Source organism: Microcaecilia unicolor, chromosome 7 (genome assembly GCF_901765095.1).
Source record: "Microcaecilia unicolor chromosome 7, aMicUni1.1, whole genome shotgun sequence".
Taxonomy (NCBI): Eukaryota; Metazoa; Chordata; class Amphibia; order Gymnophiona; family Siphonopidae; genus Microcaecilia; species Microcaecilia unicolor.
Window position 1 is genome coordinate 157,176,969 of NC_044037.1, and position 16,117 is coordinate 157,193,085.

Here is a 16,117-nt window from a genome sequence, read left to right on the forward strand (position 1 = left end):
TCATGTCCTCTAGTTCTACCGCCTTCCCAAGTCAGTGAAAATATTTCTTCACTCAGGGGCCCTTTCACTAAGCAGCATAAGTGTCTATCCGACTACCGTGTGGCTCTTGCAGTAATTTCATTTTTGGCTTGCGTCTGATACGCGCATCTGAAAAATATTTTTTGTTTTTTGGCGCACGTAACAGATGTGCATCAAGTGGCATTTAGTGCATGTAGGTCATTATCGCCTGATTACCGCATGAGTCTTTACGGCTAGGTCAATGGCTGGCAGTAAAGTCTCAGACCCAAAATGGACGTGTGGCAATTTTCATTTCGCTGCATGTCCATTTTCGGCAAAAAGAAAGGACTTTTTTTTATAGGTGTGCTAAAAAATGAATCGGCGTGCACCCAAAACCTGTGCCTACACTACCGCAAGCCATTTCTTAGAGTGCCTTTGTAAAAGGACCCCTCAATGTGTAATTAAACTCTGAAATTAATTTCCACAGAATGCTGTAAAAGCAGTTAACTTAGAAAGGTTTAAAAATGGTGTTTGCAGCTTCCTAAAAGACAAATCCATATGCTATTATTAAAAAGGACTTGGGAAATCCTCTGCTTATTTCTAGGATCAGCAGCATAAAACCTGTTTTACTCTTTTGGGATCTTGCCAGGTACTTGGACCTGGATTGGCCACTGTTGGAAACAGGATACTGGGCTTGATGGACCAGAATGTAAATGCTGATGTTCTTATGTCTGGTTTGTCTATATTTTCAGAACAGAACTTTTTGAATTCATATTTAGTCTCAGTTCTCTATTCATCAGCTGACTAGTGTTGATGTTTCTCAGGGTTCTATTTTTGCACCAGCCTTGTACAACCTGTCCTTGAGTCCATTTTTTGCTCTTATTCAGTTATTGGATGCTATCTCTTTTCATTTGGGGATACCATTCAATTAATTCACTCTGTTGACCCTAATGCCATCAATCTCCAAAGATTTCATTAAAATCCTAGGTGTCACATTTGACTCAAAGCTTAACTTCTAGATATAAATTGACTCCATTATTTGTTCCTCATTCTTTACACACTTTGTATTCATTCTGTTTGCCCTTTTCTATCCCTTACACTTATTTCCCCCTTATCCTTACCCTGGTCATGTCCCATCTTGACTACTGTAATTCTATCTATGCCAATCTGCCATTTTACTCCCTAAAAAAAAAAATCTTCAACTTCTCCAATCCATCTTGGTCAAACTTCTACACAACTCCAGTTAATTTGACCAAGTTACCCCTCTCCTCCACTTAGAACATTGGTTTCCTATCACATCACGCATTAAGTAGAAGATTCTCCTATTAGTATTTAAGTCCTGATTAAGTTCTGCCCCATCTTATCTCTGCAATCACCTCATTCCCTATGCTCCCCTACATTGCCTCAGGTCCACTGATAATAGTGTTCTCACACTTTCATCCCTATCAGTTCATCATCTCACGATCTCATGTGATGCAGCTTTCCAATACCTGGGTCCTAAACTCTAGAATGAACTTCCCCTTTCATATTAGAAATCAACCTACCATTCTATCATTCAAGAAACTGCTTAAAACTCACCTCTTCTCAGAAAATTTGGCTCCATGAAACCTATAGCTTTCTCATGCCTCACTCTCTCTTTCCTACTGTTTCTCACTCCCTTCATACACCCTCCCTCCTCTTTTTTTCATTTTCTTCTATAGATTTTCTTCCACTATTTTTGATATTTGCAAACTGCACAGATGCCCCTCCCAGGTCCTTTGGCGGTATATCAAGTGTAATAAAATAAATTAATTAAATCACTGTCTTTTGCCCACTGCCTTCATGCACACTGTTTTAAAACAGGTACAGTTACAGTTATGCCTTTTATATTCTGCTCATTCCTGTCCATGGTTCTAAGAAGATTACAAACAAGAAGGCTAGATTGTATATCTAGGAACTTACAGATTAATACAAGATAAAAGATATACTAATAGTGAACCTAATGCTGTCGTAGTAGAAGATATTTTCAAAATTGGACAGTTTTGATAGCTTTTTTAAAAATAGCATAGCTAGACAAGAATCTTATCTCACTAGACAGAGCAGACCAAGCACTAACAGCTTGATAAAAATAAGAGGGAAAATACTAAAACATGTAAGGCTATCACTGATTGCCAATTTACTCCAACCAATACCTGTAGATTAAACAAATAGACAGGGTCTGACAGATAAACCCTCTTTGAAGATTCTGGGAGCTTTTTTCAACTCTTCATTGATATCTGACTTGCAAACTTCAGCGGCTGTTAAATCTTGCTTTTATGCATTGTGCTAGATTAGTTCTCTTAGGGGCCCTTTTACTAAAGGGTTGCTGCGTGGCAACCCGGAACTACCGCCGGTCCAACACGGGTGCTAGCGGTAGTTTTGTCCCCAGCGTGCGCTATGTCCAGCACTAGCGGAAATATTGAGAAAATATTTCTGCAGAGGATTACCCGGCAGTGATCAGGCAGCATTGCATGGTGCCCGGTTACTGTCGGGTTAGCACAGGAGCCCTTACTGCCATCTCAATGGATGGTAGTAACTGCTCTCACTGAAATGGCCATGCAGCAAGTGCGAACTTACCACATGGCCATTTCATTTTGGGGTATTTTCACCCACTGTGGTAAAAGAGGCCCTGGCACACGACAAAAACAGCTGCCGCTGCTAGCACAGGACCTCTTTTACTGCAGCTTAGTAAAAGGGCCCCTTAGACCTTTGTTAGACAGGGATGCTCTGCTTATATTAATTCATTAATTGGTGACTAGCTGATTAGACTATTATAATATTCTCTACAGCTTCAGCTTATTCAAAACACAGCCATCCAGTGTGTATGAACAACTTGAAAAGCTAAAGGTGGACAAAGCCATGGGACCGGATGGGATCCACCCTAGGATATTGAGGCAGCTCAGAGAGGTTCTGGCGGGTCCTCTTAAAGATTTGTTTAATAAATCCTTGGAGACGGGAGAGGTTCCGAGGGATTGGAGATCGGCAGATGTGGTCCCTCTTCACAAAAGTGGTGATAGGGAAGAAGCTGGAAACTACAGGCCGGTAAGCCTCACTTCGGTTATTGGAAAAGTAATGGAAGCGATGCTGAAAGAAAGGATAGTGAATTTCCTGGAAGCCAATAAGTTGCAAGATCCGAGACAACATGGATTTACCAAAGGGAAATCGTGCCAAACGAACCTCATTGAGTTCTTTGATTGGGTGACAGGAGAATTGAATCAGGGACGAGCTATGGACGTAATCTACTTAGATTTCAGCAAAGCTTTTGACACGGTTCCCCACAGGAGGCTCTTAAATAAACTGGATGGGCTGAAGATAGGACCCGAAGAGGTGACCTGGATTACGAACTGGTTGACGGACAGACGACAGAGGGTGATGGTAAATGGAATTTGCTCGGAGGAGCGAAAGGTAAGTAGTGGAGTGCCTCAAGGATCGGTGCTGGGGCCGATTCTGTTCAATATATTTGTGAGTGACATTGCCGAAGGGTTAGAAGGTAAAGTTTGCCTATTTGCGGATGATACTAAGATCTGTAACAGAGTGGACACCCCGGAGGGAGTGGAAAAATTGAAAAAGGACCTACGGAAGCTAGAAGAATGGTCTAAGGTTTGGCAATTAAAATTCAATGCGAAGAAATGCAAAGTGATGCACTTAGGAAGTAGAAATCCACGGGAGACGTATGTGTTAGGCGGGGAGAGTCTGATAGGTACGGGCAGAGAGAGGGATCTTGGGGTGATAGTATCTGAGGATTTGAAGGCGACGAAACAGTGTGACAAGGCGGTGGCCGTAGCTAGAAGGTTGTTAGGCTGTATAAAGAGAGGTGTGACCAGCAGAAGAAAGGGGATGTTGATGCCCCTTTATAAGTCGTTGGTGAGGCCCCCACCTGGAGTATTGTGTTCAGTTTTGGAGGCCATATCTTGTTAAGGATGTAAAAAGAATTGAAGCGGTGCAAAGAAAAGCTACGAGAATGGTATGTGATTTGCGTTACAAGACGTATGAGGAGAGACTTGCTGAACTAAACATGTATACTCTGGAGGAAAGGAGAAACAGGAGTGATATGATACAGATGTTCAAATATTTGAAAGGTATTAATCCGCAAACGAACCTTTTCCGGAGATGGGAAGGTGGTAGAACGAGAGGACATGAAATGAGATTGAAGGGGGGCAGACTCAAGAAAAATGTCAGGAAGTATTTTTTCACGGAGAGAGTAGTGGATGCTTGGAATGCCCTCCCGCGGGAGGTGGTGGAAATGAAAACGGTAATGGAATTCAAACATGCGTGGGATAAGCATAAAGGAATCCTGTGCTGAAGGAATGGATCTTCAGGAGCTTAGTCAAGATCGGGAGGCGGGGCTGGTGGTTGGGAGGCGGGGATAATGCTGGGCAGACTTATACGGTCTGTGCCAGAGCCGGTGGTGGGAAGCGGGACTGGTGGTTGGGAGGCAGGGATAGTGCTGGACAGACTTGTACGGTCTGTGCCAGAGCCGGTGGTTGGGAGGCAGGGCTGGTGGTTGGGAGGTGAGGATAGTGCTGGGCAGACTTATACGGTCTGTGCCTGTGCCAGAGCCGGTGGTTGGGAGGTGGGGCTGGTGGTTGGGAGGCGGGGATAGTGCTGGGCAGACTTATACGGTCTGTGCCCTGAAGAGCACAGGTACAAATCAAAGTAGGGTATACACAAAAAGCAGCAAATATGAGTTATCTTGTTGGGCAGACTGGATGGACCGTGCAGGTCTTTTTCTGCCGTCATCTACTATGTTACTATGTTACTATATTAGATTATCGAATCATGTTTCTCCCTATTTCAAGGAGTGTGACTGGTGATCTGTAGCTTGTAGGTTGAAATTTAAAGTACTACCTCTTGCTTTTAAGGCTATAAAGACTAGCCAGCCTGAAACACTCTTCAATGTTGTAATTCCTCATGTTCCCTCTCATCTATTATACTCACAAAATGATCATCTTTCATTTGTGGCCCCACCAGCTGGGGCTCGATGTGAAATTATCTGTAGTTCTACTTTCTACATTTTAACTACTCTTCTTTAGAACTCTATTCCAAAATTCCTTTCAAAGGAGGATTATATTGCTAAGTTTAAGCCAGGTCATAAGGTCTACTACTTTGAGTAAGTATTTGGGAATGGATAACTTCCCTGTGCTGAATGTGGTGGACATTGATAGGATCCTCAGGTTTCTTTCTTTCTTTAACTATTTTCTTTTTTTCTACTTTTAGTTTTATTTTACCCTATTGGTCTAGGATAAAAACCACAAACAACATTGTCTGTTATTTTAAATGTATATTTATTAGAATTTCAAAAATAAAATCCAAGCAAAAACTTGAACAGAAAACAGGAAAAGAAGTTAGCAAACCCTCATTTCCAAAGAAATAAATCATATAATATAAAGAAATTACCATAGTCCCTTAACTGGGGGGGGGGAAGGGGGAGAACAAAGAATAATCAAGGAAGGATACAATAAACACAATTTCATGTAATGAAAACCAGGCAAATCACCATCAAACTGCAGAAAAAGGGAGTAGTGTGATCAACATGACACTTCCAAGCAAGATCAAGGAGACGAGATGGAAAAAATATTTTTTAATGGTAGATAAGACTCAACACGGCATCATGTTTTGGCGAACAACACCTGCCTTAGGCGTCTGAGTATGGAGATCACTTATAGATACAGCTGAAGAGCAATTAAACCAAATCAAGCCTTTAAAAAGACTAATGAGTAGTAAATATAAACTGCATGGCTAAAAGCACAAACAAAACTTAGGGTAGAATCGAGTGCAATAAGAACCAAGCATGAAAATCGTTGTGTCATGTTTGGTTCTTACTCGAACAGTTAATGATAACAAATCTGCCTCCACTTGCCTCACTTTTTTACTGATATTCACATCAAAACAAATTATTGCCTGCCATATTGATTCCAGAATCACTGGAGCCTATTTAAGGCTTGTGCTGCACCCACGCCGGTAATGTAGGTGGCTGCATTTCCTCTCACAGCTGTCTGGTTTGATGTCAATTCCATCCCTCCTGCAATAGGGACTTCAAACGGCTTCGGACCCACATTGGCCATCTACTGGTCTTGACCACTTTCAAGGTCGACGTTTACAGCGCGTTGTCAGCTCCCACACCATATGTGGAAAACTCGCACTTCACTGGTGAGTTCATTACTGTCAACTGCAGCAGGGTGCAAGCTGGTGGGCTATGACATACTGCTTCCTCTTTGGCAGAAAGGCCTCCTCCTTCCTGCCTAGCAAGGGAGCTCTGAATTCACTCCAGGATGAAACAGACGTAAATTGCGAAATCGTCTTCTGGGACGTCAGTAGCAGGACTGGCAAAATTCCCTTCACCTTCCCTCTCCTCTTCCCCATCAGGAAGACTGCAGGAGGTAAGAGGTTCCAGAAAAATTGCTGGAATGAGACAGAACTACTGGCCAAGCATCATGCACAACTCTGTACCGGTCTGAAATTAGCTTTTTCTGGCTGGGCCCTCTCGATGGCAGCTCCACAGGCTAGAAACTGAAACTAACATTTAGGATCTTGACTTTTAAATATGAACACATACATCTATGTCAATGAAGACATGCCTATTAAATGTGCTTTAAATCTATCTGTTCCAAAACTGTAAATATCAGCATAATGGGGAAGTATTTAACCAGCAATTATATGCATTAGGAATAAATACATAAATATTCAAATGTGCTTTGTTGAATAAGTATTAATACTCATACCTCTTGTTGAGTCATGTATACTGATTGCTTAGTGTGATTAAACTCTTCCGGGTTTGAATGCTTGGGAGTCAATTGCTTGAAGGTCAGAAAAGCTTAGCCAGATAGGAGAAACAGGTGTCGCCACAGGTGAAAAATACTTCTCATCTACTAGTTGACAAAGATCCAGAAGGAAAAATAAGGTTTCTTGTGTTAGAAGTCTCATACTAAAATACTATATCTTAACTTGTATTTTCAGATCCTTCAATTTACCTGCACCCCTGCAAGTAATACATCACTTATATGGGAAAACAAAATCTCTCTATATAAAAGGCACCACCAACGTTCTATGAAGCCTCCAGCCGGAAGTGTGAAGGGGGAGAGATATCCGGTTTCCCCATGAGTGTCTGCCCCGCCCTCGCTCTCTCTGTAACACAAACAGTGAAGGAAAACACAGCAAAGCACGAAATCAAATCGCTCTCTCTGTAACAGTGAAGGACTCAGAGGGGGGAGGGGAGAGAGGGCAGAAGGCAGGGACACACACACTCCCACATGCACACAGAAGAAAACCTTGCTAGCCCCCGTTTCATTTGCATCAGAAACGGGGCTTTTTTACTAGTCCTATATAATAATTCTCACCTCCAACGTTCCATGCTTGGGACCGTGGGTCCCTGGCTGCGCGTGTTTCCCTACTCCTACTGCCTCGGAATCAGCTGTCACCCCCCCCCCCCCGCGCTATGGCCCCCTCGAAACCCACCCCCTCCCGCGAACCTGTCGATCCCCCCCCCTGCCGGAACGCCGAAAACTGCCGCCGCCGTTGTTGTGCTACCTTCCCTTCCCTTCCCGTAGGTTGTTCAATCATCTTCTTAGAAAGTTTAACTCCGTGCGTCTGACGTCAGACTTACTACCAAGTCTGGTCCACTGTTTTAATATCATTTCTAGGTCAGCAGTTAACAAAGTAGAGATTATAAGAGACTTGATTGAAGAATCCCAACTGGGTCTGATATTTTTGACAGCGACCTGGTTTTCACTTGTAGATAACCTAAGATTGAAGTCCATGTCCCTATTGGTTATAAAATGTTACTTGTTCCTAGGCAGGGTAAAAGGGGGAGGGTGGACTTGCAATTTTATTTAAATCTTTTTTAGACCATAGACATAATTGAAGTTCAATGATGTCTTTATATAAACATATAGGGGCCCTTTGACTAAGTTGCAGTATAAAGTGGCCTGTGCTAGTTTGGGTATGTGAAATTGGCATGCACTGGGTTATTTTTTACCAAGGTGGGTAAAAAGGCCTTGTTTAAAATGGGGCAATAAATGGCCATGTATTAATATTAAAAGTAGCGTGCGGCTATTTACTGCCTGAGCGCTTACTGCCACCTATTTACTTGGTAGTAAGGGCTCACGTGCTATTCATGCAGTAATCAGGCAGCGTGCAGCAATGTGGCCGCACTGTCAATTACCACCGGGAATGCCCCCTGGAGTAGAAAATAGAAAATTATTTTTTACTATGGGAAACTGTGCGATAGCACAGCAGGTTTGTTTATTTATTTATTTATTGCATTTGTATTCCACATTTTCCCACCTATTTGCAGACTCAATGTGGCTTACATAGTTTTGTTATGACATTATCATTCCAGGATATTAGATACAATTAGTAGTGTGCAGAGATTGAGTAAGGGAAGAAAGAGGAAGTGATTAGGTGGGTGAGTATAGAGGTGGACTTTCGTAGCTGGGTGGGTTGGTAAAGTGGATTAGTGAAGCTATTGGTTCTCTTTGTAGGCCTTGTTGAAGAAATGTGTCTTCATAGACTTGCAAAAGTTATTTGTTTCGACAATTGATTACAGGTCTGTGGGTAATGCATTCCATAGCTGCGTGCTCGTGTAAGAGAAGGTGGTGGCATGCATCAGCTTGTATTTTAGTCCTTTACAGCTGGGGAAGTACAAATTAAGAAATTTGCGGGATGTTCTTATGGCGTTTCTGGGAGGTAGGTCCACAAGGTTTAGCATGTAGATTTATTTATTTATTTGTTTGTTGCATTTGTATCCCACCTTATCCCACCTCCTTGCAGGCTCAAAGTGGCTTACAATACATCATGAGTAGTGGAAGAGTGTTAGTAATATAAACATTTAGTATTGCATGATTTTGGTTAGTATGATGATACGAACAAAGTAGTAATATACAAGCAGATTTTAAGAAACAGTTCTGAAATTAAATAGGCGAGTTGTGTAGTGTATATTCACTTGGGTTGGTCTTTATGGTATGCTCTTTCAAAGAGATGGGTCTTCAGTAATATGCGTAAGTTCATTCTTTCATAGATCGATTTCAAGTTGCACGGCAGTGCGTTCCATAACTGTGTGCTCAAGTAGGTGAAGTTTGACGCGTGCATTGATTTGTATTTCATTCTTTTACAACTGGGGAAGAGCAGATCAAGGAATGTGCGGGATGATCTTCTGGCGTTCCTAGGTGGTAAGTCTATTAGGTCAGACATGTAAGCTGGTGCGTCTCCATGGATAATTTTGTGAACTAGTGAACATATTTTGAACGTGATTCGTTCCTTAAGTGGAAGCCAGTGTAATTTTTCTCGTAAGGGCTTGGCACTTTCAAATTTTGGTTTGCCAAATATGAGTCTAGCTGCCGTGTTCTGGGCTGTCTGGAGTTTCTTGATTATTTGTTCTTTGCAGCCGGCATATAGTGCGTTGCAATAGTCTAGATGGCTAAGCACTAATGATTGCACTAATGATTGTACTAAGTTAGATAGGGGCGTCTGCGTGAATGATTTTGTGTACAATCGTGCAGATCTTGAACGCAATGCGTTCCTTAAGTGGGAGCCAGTGCAGTTTCTTGCTTAGGGGTTTTGCACTTTCATATTTAGTTTTTCCAAATATGAGTCTGGCGGCAGTATTCTGGGCTGTTTGGAGTTTTTGGAGGTTTGGGTGTTTGCCCTGGGAGGGAAGTACTGCTCTCTTTCTGTCAGGCCTTAGACCTAGTAGATATATGGAGATTGCTCCACCCTAATGACCAGGATTATACTCATCGGTCTCAAGCCCATGATACCTTCTCACAGCTAGATTATGTATTCATCTCTAGTGTGTTATTTCCAATTGTGATGAAAGCAGTAATAGGGCCAGAGGAGGTCTCTGACCATGCAGTGATATGGATCGATCTGGAAGCACCAGCTCATTTTCATACAGTACATCTTCAGGCTGGCGTTTCTCAGTTTACCTCATGAATAATAAGGACTTTCATGTTTACCTGATTAGTAAGCAGAACACCTTTCTGGCTCACAATGGCCAACATTTAGATCAACAAGACATTTTTTGAGACACTGTGAAGGCAGTGATATGTGGAGACCTAATTGCGTACACAGTAGACAGACGTAAAAAATTAGCAGCTAGTATTCACCATTTAAAGTCCCAACTGCAGGGAGAAAAAAGGGCTTACATATGTGCTCCTACCCCTCAAACAAAAGAAATGTACCTGGCAACACACACAGTGCTGAATACCCGAATATCCTTATTCATAGTATGATATATCAAAAATATCACTTTTCTAAATATGGTAACAAAACAGGTAAAATGTTGGCAAGGGTTGTTAAGACATGTGGAGGGGGTACTCGAACCATTCCTTCACTGCAGGGCCCCATATCGTGAAACTTTTATATGAACATTTCCGGGCACTTTACGCAGCTCGACCCCCCCCCCCCCCCCCCATTTTCTCTCATATTATTGCAGAGTTTCAGCTGGGGCAGGCCTTCCACAACTATCCGTTGACAAGTGTCAAATGCTCAATGTGCCCCATACAAGCCAAAGAATTACAACAAGCCATTAAAACGTTAAAATCTTATATGGCCCCAGGGGCGGATGGTTTTTCTGGAGAATATTATAAACTGCTATAACCCCAAATTGTTGGTCCATTATTTTCATATCATCAATCTGTGGTGGAAGCAGGAACATTTCTTGTGACCCTTATTACGTTTCTTCTTAAACCAGGAAAGCTGAATGAGGAGGCTGAATCATATAGACCCATTTACTGATTAACATAGATGTTAAGCTATTGGCTAAGGCAGGGGCCATAGCCGACTTGACATTTTGGGTGGTTCCAGAGTTAACATGGAGGAAAACTAGACATGTAGGTGTGAGTAGTGTTTAGGAGCATACCAAATAATGCCTTAGAGTGAACTTTATAATGAATTGTTGTCCCCCGTTTTCTAAGCCATGCTAGTGGCTCCCCTGTGCTAATGCCAACACAGCCCATTCACTTTGAATAGGCTGCGTCGGCACTGATGCATAGCTTAGTATATGGGGGGGGGGGGGGGGGTAAATAAGCAGTCTGTTCTGCATCAACATAAACCACATTCATACTTATGGAAGCTTTGGAAACACTGACATTTTTAAATCTCTTACTTCAGTCACTCACAGAACACAGACCAATCCTTACCAATCACAGAATAAAGGACCAAAAATTAGAAAAGGAAACACTAAGAAATCACATTCTCTATAACCAGTATAATACAGGAGAAATAAAAATGAAAATGCATTATCTACTGTAGGAAGCAAAATGCAAGATCACTTTCTATCCCAAAATAAAACCCACAATTAAATTACCTGGATACCCATTAAATGTTAAAAACTTGTGGGACACTGTGGGCCTGATAGTCAGTTCCACAATCAGTGCTGACCCTGGATATTCAATTGCAGGCTGTTTCCAGTGACCGACATTGAACATCTTTTTAATTTTGGCGAGGGTGGGGGCTGGCTCAAACTTAACCGGCTAAGAGAATATTCAACGCTCGCTAGTTAAGTTTACAGAGGCCAAAGATAGGACTATTATTTAGGTGGTCCGATTAGCCGACCAGTGCTTGAATATTTGCAGATAGTCGGCTATATCATGAGGTATAGTTAGCTAGCTGATATGCGCTAACTGCGAATATTCAGCGGAGGTAACCGGCTATCTCCCACTGAATATTAGCAGTTAGCTGGCTAAACGTTATTTAACTAGCCAGGAGCCGTTCCTGGATGGTTAAATAGTACTGAATATGCGCCAGAGTCTCTCCGGCCACAGTGTTTAAATGTATTCTGCAAAAACGCGCCATGTACATTAGGCGGGTATTTGCCAAATAGCAGTTAAACAGAATGCTAGTGTATATGTGTGCAAGTGGAAACCAGTCCCTTGCCACACCCTTCATCGCCCTGCCCCTCTATAACCAACTTCCTGCACTAGGATTGCCATCTCAAAAGAAAAAACTGCCTAATGTACATATGTTCTATGATTACTTCACAAACTTTACATAAAAGAAACAGAGCTCCAGTAACCAAATCCTGCAAACAACAAAACACGTTCCAGACTATACAGAGAAACTTGTCATAAAAAAGCAGCATTAATGTCTGGGACTGAAATAGCACCAATCCTACCTATAAAAGGGCAGCACCCTAGAATACCGTTTGGGCTCCCTTGTATATTTATTTTCTCATTTGCTACCCTATGCTTCTACCAGGATGCTGCATTCCAGCCAACAACATTTACTGACTATACCTGAAATTTGAGATGTGCCTCTGAGCACAAATTGAGATTCAATGTTTAACGTAGTGGATCCCACCTTTTGGAACACCCTACCATTATCATTACGTACAGAAAGCACTCTTCTGAAATTTAAAGCCCTGCTAAAGGCTCGTTTGTTTCATGTAGCCTTTAATAAGTGATCCAGGCTCATATGTAGATATGAACACTTTCTAGTCAGGGCCTGTTGTACCACAGCAAAATTATTTTTACTTTTGTTTATATTTTTCTTTCTGATGTTGTTTCTCTGTTGTAGATTGTAACTTTATTTTTTCTTATTTTAACTTATGTACATCGCTTTGATGGTCTGACCCTAAATGGGTAATTAAATAAACACAATCTTTGAAACTTTGATCATCCTAACAAAATCTCTTAGTAGTGCCATCATTTACTTAGGTTTTCTATATACTTTCCAGTATATAGAAAACTCTATTGAACCAGCTTCCCATTTCCCTATGTCTTGAGGCTTCACAACAGAAATTTAAAGCCAATCTCAAGACCTATCTTTTTCAAAAGACATTTGATTGCTGGTTTCATTATCCTTTTCCCAATGGCTGATGTGGGAGGGGACTTGGAACCTGGTGTATGTAGTGGCAGAATAGTTTTCTTCCTCTTTTGTTTCTTTCCTTTGTAATTCAATTCTCTCTTTTTTTAAATTCTTGTTTGGAAAACTGTCTGGATGGTCTGTCTATAAAGTGTTATATCAAGTAAAGAGAAACTTGAAATTTGAGGTAATGCTTGTGAGGGAGTTTAACCTACTAGATCTGGACTGCAATTTTCTGATAACTCACTTGGATGGAAGCTGAGAAATTGAATTTAGATTTGGATTTTAGATTTAATTATTTATCTTTTCAAAATTTGAGCTTGAGGAGAGCTAAAATTCAGAAGCTGGCATCCTTTCAAAGGGCTCTATTAAAATGGTAAAGAAGCCTATGAAGGGAGGAGATATACTGGACTTGGTACATATATGTGGTGGAAGCATCTTTAATGTCTGGAAAGAGCCCACCTAAGTGCAAGTGACTGACTATCTACGTTTAGCCACCCATCTATTTATCCCAGTTGACCCTGCATTACCTATCTTCTCCCTGTCTATATATCTGCACATAATATATTGTTGTGTTGTATTTTAGGAACAGTATTAGATAGATAGATAGATAGATAGATAGATTAGGGGTGGGCAATTAACCTGATATTAATTAATTTCTTTATTTATTAGATTTGTATCCCGCACTTTCCCACTAAAAGCAGGCTCAATGCGGCATGCATAGTAATAGGTAACACAGAATTTTGTTATATAAAGTAGGAAATTAAGTATAACATAATAGAAGGATGGATGGGTAGTAAATGGATGGGTAGGTAGGTAGAGACAGGTAATAGAGAGAGGAGGGTAAGGTGGGAGATAGATTCTGGGTCAATGTTGTTTTCTCTTCAGTATATGTAATATAATGAGATTAACACATTATTATTTTAACGCAGAAAGTATTTTTAATGCTGGTTGGCAGTTTTAATGTTGCCCTGCCCCTCACCAGCCACATTTACCTCATCTCCTCTTCAGGCTCGGGCAGTGGCAAATGATCGCCACACTGCCTCTCCCCCTCCCCCCCCCCCCCCCCCCGCAACTTCCTCTGTGTTGCCAGCAAGGCTTCCAGGCTAGCATTGAGTAGTTCTGAACACACGCTTGAGGGAAGCATGGACTCACAGCACCATTTTATTCTCTGGACTGTCTTCCGAGGTAAGGCATTTTTTTTTTTGGGGGGGGGGATGTTCTTTACATAAAAAGTCAGAATTCTGTGGAAAAAACATTTGCTTAACCAGCAGTGCCTGCTTACATGGGATTGGGGGGAGGGAAAGAGGAGGCAAACCGTAAAAGTCATCCTGGCAGCTGGGAAGGGAGACATGTATGCTTGGAGAGAGGAAGAGGAAAAGGGTGCTGGAGCTGTGCTGCGAGAGATAGAGAGGGCTGGGACTGTGATGGGAGGAAGGATGGGGGCTGGAGCTGTATTGAGAGAGAGGGAAGGAGAGGAGTATTGCTGGAGTTGTGCTGGTGTGGAGAGTACCACATAAGTACATAAGTAATGCCACACTGGGAAAAGATCAAGGGTCCATCGAGCCCAGCATCCTGTCCACGACAGCGGCCAATCCAGGCCAAGGGCACCTGGCAAGCTTCCCAAACGTTATTCCATTTAGTAGTGGTTTATGGACTTGTCCTTTTGGAAACCGTCTAACCCCTTTTAAAACTCTGCCAAGCTAACCGTCTTCACCACGTTCTCCGGCAACAAATTCCAGAGTTTAATTATACGTTGGGTGAAGAAAGTTTCTCTGATTTGTTTTAAATTTACTACACTGTAGTTTCATCGCATGCCCCCTAGTCTTAGTATTTTTGGAAAGCGTGAACAGACACTTCACATCCACCTGTTCCACTCCACTCATTATTTTATATACCTCTATCATGTCTCCCCTCAGCCGTCACTTCTCCAAGCTGAAAAGCCCTAGCCTCCTTAGTCTTTCTTCATAGGGAAGTCGTTCCATCCCTGCTATCATTTTAGTCGCCCTTCACTGCACCTTTTCCAATTCTACTATATCTTTCTTGAGATGCGACGACCAGAATTGAACACAATACTCAGGTCGCACCATGGAGTGATACAACGGCATTATAACATCCTCACACCTGTTTTCCATACCTTTCCTAATAATACCCAACATTCTATTCGCTTTCCTAGCCGCAGCAGCACACTGAGCAGAAGGTTTCAGTGTATTATCGACGACGACACTCAGATCCCTTTCTTGGTCCGCAACTCCTAACGTGGAACCTTGCATGACGTAGCTATAATTCGGGTTCTTTTTTCCCCACATGCATCACTTTGCACTTGCTCACATTAAACGTCATCTGCTATTTAGCCGCCCAGTCTCGTAAGGTCCTTCTGTAATTTTTCACAATCCTGTCGCGAGTTAATGACTTTGAATAACTTTGTGTCATCAACAAATTTAATTACCTCGCTAGTTACTCCCATCTCTAAATCATTTATAAATATATTAAAAAGCAGCGGTCCTAGCACAGACCCCTGAGGAACCCCACTAACTACCCTTCTCCATTGTGAATACTGCCCATTTAACCCCACTCTCTGTTTCCTATCCTTCAACCAGTTTTTAATCCACAATAGGACATTTCTTCCTATCCCATGACCCTTCAATTTCCTCTGTAGCCTTTCATGAGGTACCTTGTCAAACGCCTTTTGAAAATCCAGATACACAATATCAACCGGCTCCCCTTTGTCCACATGTTTGTTTACTCCTTCAAAGAATTGAAGCAAATTGGTCAGGCACGATTTCCCCACACAAAAGCCGTGCTGACTTGGTCTCAGTAATCCATGTCCTTGGATGTGCTCTGTAATTTTGTTTTTGATAATAGCCTCTACCATTTTCCCCGGCACCGACTGCATAAGTGGTGTACTGTAACCAAAAGGTCTTTTCCTGAACGTCCTGGCGCTTATCTCCCCCACCCCCTCTCTCCCAGCACAGCTTCTGCCATACCCCTCTCCCTCCCTTTTTCTCAGTACAGCCCCAGCCCCCATCCTCCCACCTCCCTTCCATCAAATATTAAACTTCCTAGTCCAGAGAATGGTGATGAAGAAGGTTTAAATTACAGTACCATATTGATTTTCACTTCAGTTTCAATATTACATTTTGTAAAGGCATGTGACAGTTTTGAAAGTTTAAGTTATAGTACCATTAAAGTATTGACTTTCACTTCAGTTTCAATATTATATTTTGTTGGAATTACACTTTATGACCCAAAATGCATTCTGTTTTTAATTGAGAGTTTAATCGTGCGATCTCAAGGTTTA